Below are 7,060 nucleotides of genomic sequence, written 5' to 3'. Positions count from 1 at the left end.
CTGTCACAGTACACACAGGTCTGGGGTGCGCTGTTAACTGTGTGCAAAGCAGTCGCCAATGGGACATTCCACTTTCTGGGTTTTACATCACCGGCGTAGGACGTCTTCCCTGTTGGCTTGTTGTTTGGAGTAAGGTCTGGTAAGCTGGAGCGCCCGTTCTCTGCTCTGCACCTCGTTCTGTAGAAACTGGATCAGCTCAGGCACCTTCCATTCGTTGGTCGAGTCAGGTCTGCGGGTGTAGGCTAATGCTATATCTTCTGGGATGAGCTGCATAAGCACTGGACATAGCAAGCATAAGTGTCACTGTGAACTCCCAATGACTCCAAGCTGTGTATCTGGATCTCACATTCATCATACCTCAGCGCAGCCACATCAGAAGATCTTTTAACAGGAAACAAGTTCAATAGTTTAGACATGTGGGCACTAATCACATTGTCCTTTCTCCCAAAACGGGTCTGGAGTAACTCTATTGTAGCATCATAGTTGTCATCTGCTGTTGTGAGCCCTGCAATAGTTCTAGCTGCTGCTCCAGTCAAATAGGATCTGAGGTAAGTAAACTTATCTGTCTTGCATAACGCATCATTTTCGTGAATAGCTGTTTCATACTGAGACTAGAATTCCTGCCACAGGCTTATTTCACCATCATATTTGGCTATCATTAGCTTGGGAAGTTTAACAGTCTGTCTGTCTGTCTGTCTTGATCCTGAGCTTACGTCGCTGACTCGCCCTCTCACGGTCTCTCTCGTGGCCTCCAGTGATCTTTCAATGATGCTAGAGGCGCAAACCTTCCATGTGAGAATGCGGTCCATGTATTCAATAGTGCTCCCGACCTCTGCCTCCAGATCGTCTGTAGCAGTCTCATCTTCAATGCCTTTGTCTAAGTCTGTTAAACTTTCTTCCTTCAATGATAAAACTGCCAGTAATTCACGTATTTTGCTTGTATCTTTCTTTGCCCGCTTCCTCTTCCTCGACGGGTTAACAGCTTGGTCGTAGCGGCACATATAGTGGCGCGCTTCCTTTTCATCCGCTCCAGTCCCTCCGTCATCTCGGCTGATAGCAATAACCGTTAGCTGTTCACTTCGTTCGAAAAAATTCATAAAGTCCTTACTTCCCGGGTTTCGGCACCAAAATATTAGGACTTGTGCTTGGCACTGGCTCGCGTCCCTGAGGAAGTATTTCAAGCTGTGAGACACATGATATAAGTATTACGACGTGAAAGCTTCCCAATGATGACAGAGGCGGATGTCTTTGCTGGAACTTTATTGAACTCTGGCTGCAACGCAGCACCGCGAACTTCTTTTAGTCAAGATGGCGGACACACACATTGCATCCTGTTGCGCACATTTCACAATAAAATAAATTTTTCTTACAACTGCTTTTTCTTAATATGTTAATATTAAATACAAATAAGTCACAACAATAAGTAGCGATGTGGAGCCCCTTTGTGCAGTCCTGAATGCAGCTGAGGTGGCGCCTCTGTGTACTCCATGTGTACTGGATGCGGAGAGAATCTAGCAACAGGATCTCCAGGTTGTCACATCCTGCTGCCCCACCGAAGGTGTTGAGGAGGTCCTGGATGAGAAGTGCTGTCTCCTCTGTACCACGTGTCCGGCGGTGACAGTGGAGCCTCCACACCTCTCTGGAGATCCTCTGGATCACCTCGGCATCAGTCAGGCCGACCATCCCGTGCTTCCCCTCCAGCTGGGACCGCTTAGCTTCAGTGAGACGGCAGGCGTCTCCAGGGTCCACCTTGAAGATGCAGTGAGACAGCTGCCTCGTGAAGGTGGGGTAAAGCTTGTGGCTCTCTGTGGTGACACCTGCTGTGAAGCGCCGCATCAGGTACACGATGTCGTGTCGAACCACGAGCTGTCCCCACTCCTGTGACGAAGAAATATAAACTGGTTTGTTTGTCATCCGTTTGATTATTTGAATACATTACTTTATATTGTAAATGCTGTTTTTATGATCTTGTAATCATCTCGAATAAAACCTATCATGGTTTGGTCTATAGTAGTGAATTAAGAATTCACATTATAATTCTACTGTTATCAGTATTAATATTTACAGTGTCAGTTTCATACCTGAAACAAGGCAGCTGTCTTTGAGATTTGTAATGTTAATGTACACACATCATAAGGCCTGAGCCAGTTTGAGCCAGTTTGAGTGCACACACAGCAACAGCTGTGGTGTAAAAGCAACTGTGAGGAAATACGACATTGTGAGAAACTTTACTCACCTTCTTGGTCGAATCCATCTTCAAGATGGATCAGAAGGTGGACGTGTTCCTGGCCACGTCAGGACGTCGTAGCCGTACACTGTCAGCTGCCAAACAGGCAGAGGGGGCATCTGGGGTGGTGGTGGAAACTGCCCTCTCACACGCCAGGAACTGCTCGCTGACACGCCGAGGTACTGGATTGCTCTCCGCATCCAGGCATCTGAGTGTTGCTCCGCGCAGGGTGTTGCACAGCCGAGCAGCACTGTTGCCCAGAGTGCGGGACCTCAACTGTGCGATCACCCTCAGGTCACAGGACAGCCTGCAGAAACACAACACAAACATTACATACAGCTTTGTCACCACATGCATACATCAAATTCATTTCATTCATTAAAGGATTTCTATATTATATATAAAATAATTTTCTCTTACTTGTACGTAAGTTCAGCTGGGAACTGGCAGCTGTAGGTGGGGGGCAGCTGCCTTATGATGCCCTGTGACCACTCTCCGACCTTCTTCTTACATCGACGGCAGTCCAGTGGCCATGAGATACCAGCCGTCGATGTCCAGGACCTTCCGGATGGTCCTGTACAGCCCAGCCTTTGTCATGGACCCTGTGCACAAAGGCTGGGGGAATGTCAGTTGCAGATGCCAGATCCGGTGTGGCATCTAGAGGAACAGCCGACATGCGAAGAAGGGGTAGGGGGATGCGGGGGGCTGGTGGTAGACTAGCCAGGTTTGGGGGGGTACCACCAGAGTTTCAGCTCACTGGTAAACAGCACCCGACCAAACCACTGCTGCTGCTCCACAGTGAGAGCTGCCCGCCAGAACTCAGGCAGCAGCTGGTGAGAGAACCAGAGGAACATACAGGGACCTTTAATATCTGAGGGCAGCAGTGACATCTGAGGCCTGATGAGCAATGTACTTTTTACTTACACTCCTCGATGTCATCTGAAGGATCCTCGGATGGTGTTGAGGGAGGGGCTAGTCTGAAGGAGGCTGTAATCACCCGACGAGAGACAAGAAACAGGAAATATACAGTAAAAACAAGAAATCCAATACAGTTTAACTGTGTGTTTACTTTAGGCTGGACTTGGTGGTGGTGCTGCTGGTTGGAACGGTCGGTGGCGGTGGTGGTGGATGCAGCAGCAGCAGCTCGCTGTCTGTCTCTGCTCCTGATGTAGCGGACAGCATTCTCCATCTGCGTGCCGGGAGCTGGCACCTTCCTCTGGAGGTGGTTGACAAATCTAAGTAAATCAGACAGTTTGTCATTTCATTCTTATCATGACGGTCAGTACAGCAGCTACATTATAATCCAAATTTTGTTACAACATACCGGATCTTTTTGGGGCCCTCAGACTCGTACAGGCTCTGCAGGGTCTAAATTTGAAGTCCCCGAAGCCAACAAGGGCCTGTCCCTCCTGACCGAACTGGAGGGACTTCTCCTGCACCCTGGTGGGTGCAGGAGTGGGGACTTCAAACCCTGGTGGAAGCTGACTGCCTCCACAAAGTCAGGGTACGCTGAGGAGTAACAGGTGAAGGCGTCCTGCAAGTTCACAAAGAGAAGTTAAACCTGTCACCACTCTTTTCATTGTATTGTATGAATCAGACTGAAGGACTCCACTTTGTTGGCCATCAGCGGGGACTGAGACCCTGTCCTCTCTCGCTCCTTCTGGTGGGAGGCGACGTAGCCCACGTCATTCTCCAGGAGCCAGTCTTGCCCTGGTACTGGCCGAACTGGACCTTCCACCGACTCAGGACGAGGGTGGCGTTGGCGGTGTCACCACCCTCGGAGGAGATGTGGGCCCAAGCCTCAGCATCCACATCCTCTGACTTCTTTGCCCTGTATGGTGTTTGGCAGACTGTTAATCAGAGCAGCGTCATCATGTTATCACAGATTTTCTGACATGAAATATTTGAAATCTACATTAAGTGGTTGGACAGCTGACTGGTGAAAAAGTTTACTTTTTAAAATCTACCAGCCATTGACAGACACACGTTTAAATTCACCAGTCACTCGACCAGCTGCTGGTTTCCCCATAAAACATGTCAGCTGCCTTCAGCTCTGCTGGACTGTTAATCACATATGTAGTATAAAACACACCGACCAGCTGACAGCGGTGGGTGTGTTAGCATGCTATTAACACAGTACAGTGTTTAAAATGGTTAAAACAGCATGAACAATAGCTGGCTAACACAAAGCAATTTATAAAAAGTTTATATAATAAATTCCTTAAAGTAAAATTAAAGTTTGACATTGTAAGAACTAATAAAGCTCCGGCTCTAACTTTACACTGTCTCATCCATCACTCAACTATTTCACAACATAAAAACACCTTGGTTAGCTCAGTATGACTAATGTCAGACAGAAATATGAGTTTTTAACACGTTTTCCACCAATACTTCATAATAAATGACAAATGCTTTACTCACCGACTTGCTTCTGTCTCTGCAGCAGTAAAATGTCAGCTTGCAGGAGACGGGATCACTGAGAGAAATTGGAACAAATCCGCTTCTCCCATTTAGCCATCTGACTGGCTAAATGGGAGTGGACTGGAAGGGGCGGGACATCACCGAGAAGACCATTGACCAGGAGTTGGAACACAAATTGGAACAATTGGAACATAGAATGAGGGTTTTTGGGCGCAAGTCTGTAGCATTTGATTCAGTTTCACCTGTAGGTGTTGCTAAAAGTTTTAAAAAACTGCTGCTGTAGCTGGGAGCAGCGGAAGCAGCAGCCAGCTCTCACACGCAATTCCTCAAGAAATTGCACATTCTAGTTTATACTTAGTATTCTTCTTCTTATTCCATACATTTTTTGGATCGCTTCTACTCGCACATTTTTTGCAGATAGACACATCATTCCAATTTTCATATAAAGAATGTGTGCCATCTTTTTGATATCTGTTACAGTAATTTGAGATTGACTGTGAGTGCGCATATATTCATCAAGCTCTCAAACACTATACATGCTAAAGTCATCATACTTGGTGTACGGATGAAGTGACTGGATGTTCTTAACTGAAGTCTGGGTAACAAAACTAGTCTTGTTCATTTTATTAATATTTGATTTAATTATTAATCATTTTGTAGTGACGTCTGCATCAATACACATTGTATTTGTTAACTAGAGGATCTTGATCGCTACAATATGGCGGACGCACAGACACATAATGGCAACATTCAGCAGCGGCCAGTCCGGGACACTGAGCTGCCACTCAAAAACTCATTAGCCATGGGGACGCACCCCTGAGAAAAACGCCAACACGAGAGGTACAGAGGGGAACAGCAAACATAAAGTCAGGTAGCGCAAAGGAGAGAGCAGGCAGCGTAACTGCAAAGCCAATAGTGAGGGCAAAAGTCTGATCAGTGAGAAAGAAGCAGAGGGATAAGGCTTTTTTCTGGTGATCCATTTTCTGATCAAGTCTGATCAAAATAGTTTTCTATCCTGTGTTTATGACTTAAGAACAGGTGAAATGTTTTTCTTTTGGCTAGAAATGTATTTTAATCTGCGCTAATCTGCCGTTAGCTTTAATGGCCAGAAAAAAAGATGAAATACCGTTAACCGAATTAGCAGTGTTATGAGTCTATTTAATTCGGTGTGTATCTGATCAACCAACCAGCACTATGTTTAGTGAGAAATCGTAGTTTTTTAAACAGTTCAGAATCAGAATCAGAATCAGAAATACTTTATTGATCCCTGTAGGGAAACTCTTTGTTACAGTAGCTTGCCTTAACGTCAGTGCACACAGGAGAAAGTACTAGCAAACAATATGATACACTATAATACACTATAAAAAACAGGTCAGAAAATAAATTAAGTATCAGGTCGGTATAAGTACAAGATAAACGTGTCGAGTACCAAGTGGGTTGATGATGATAGTACAGTATAATTATACAATGTAACCAAATAAGTAATAAGTAATAAGCAGAGGTGCATGTACTGTTGAGAGTAATAGAGGTATATAATATCAATAACAATAAATAAGAAAAACTAACATACGAAAACTAATATTGCACGGGAGTAGTACACAGAATATTGCACAATTATTCAATTATGGCTGAGATGTAATGATCAATGTCCAGTTTAGTGACCTAGGGTCCTTAGAGAGAGGAGTTAAATAGTTTGATGGCCACAGGCAGGAATGACTTCCTGTGGCGCTCTGTGGTGCTTTTTGGTGGGATGAGTCTTCCGCTGAAGGTGCTCCTTTGCTTGACCAGCATGTCATGGAGCGGGTGGGAGACACTGTCCAAGATGGCGTGTAGTTTGGCCAGCATCCTCCTCTCTGACACCACCGCCAGAGAGTCCAGCTCCACCCCCACAATGTCACTGGCCTTACGGATCAGTTTTTTGAGTCTGTTTGCGTTCGTCATTCCCACTGTGTTCTCCGACTAATATTGTACAGTTATGGATTATATTGATGTATATTTTTTAACATTTTGTCACCACTTCAGAAACTAGGTAACTGCTAAAGTATGATAAGGTTGTCTGATGCTGACTGCTGCTAGTTACTGGTTTGATTAATGGTTTAAAATGTGTGTATTGATTACTGATGGTGGCTGATAAAGCTAATTATCAGCTAATTGTACCTACTCCGTTTCTGGCAGCAGTATGTAGTACATTGTTGCCCTTTATGTGTGTGTTTTTAAACTACTTTCCTAATTAAACATGATGTGCTTGATGATATTATCGGTATACCCTGTTATTGTTCCTTGTTGCTATTTTTTTAACAGCAACTTTATTGGTATAAAGAATTGTATAGCTTTCATTAAATGCACAAAATTATCCTATCCCCTATGTCCCACTCATAAGGGTAATTTTTAAAAATCTTTATTGGTAAAACC

General features: G+C 44.9%; 1 long non-coding RNA gene across 1 annotated transcript; it reads right to left on the bottom strand.

The window, feature by feature from the left end:
- Positions 1 to 1,257: 1,257 nt before the first annotated feature.
- Positions 1,258 to 5,947, bottom strand: LOC122874959. Its single transcript, XR_006377711.1, has 5 exons — positions 3,552 to 5,947; positions 3,152 to 3,462; positions 2,648 to 3,057; positions 2,237 to 2,534; positions 1,258 to 1,878 (listed from the first exon to the last, which is right to left on the bottom strand). It is a non-coding gene; the product is annotated as an uncharacterized LOC122874959 (long non-coding RNA).
- Positions 5,948 to 7,060: the final 1,113 nt, after the last annotated feature.

This window comes from Siniperca chuatsi, linkage group LG4 (assembly GCF_020085105.1).
Source record: "Siniperca chuatsi isolate FFG_IHB_CAS linkage group LG4, ASM2008510v1, whole genome shotgun sequence".
Taxonomy (NCBI): Eukaryota; Metazoa; Chordata; class Actinopteri; order Centrarchiformes; family Sinipercidae; genus Siniperca; species Siniperca chuatsi.
This window is presented reverse-complemented; position numbering and strand designations above follow the sequence as displayed.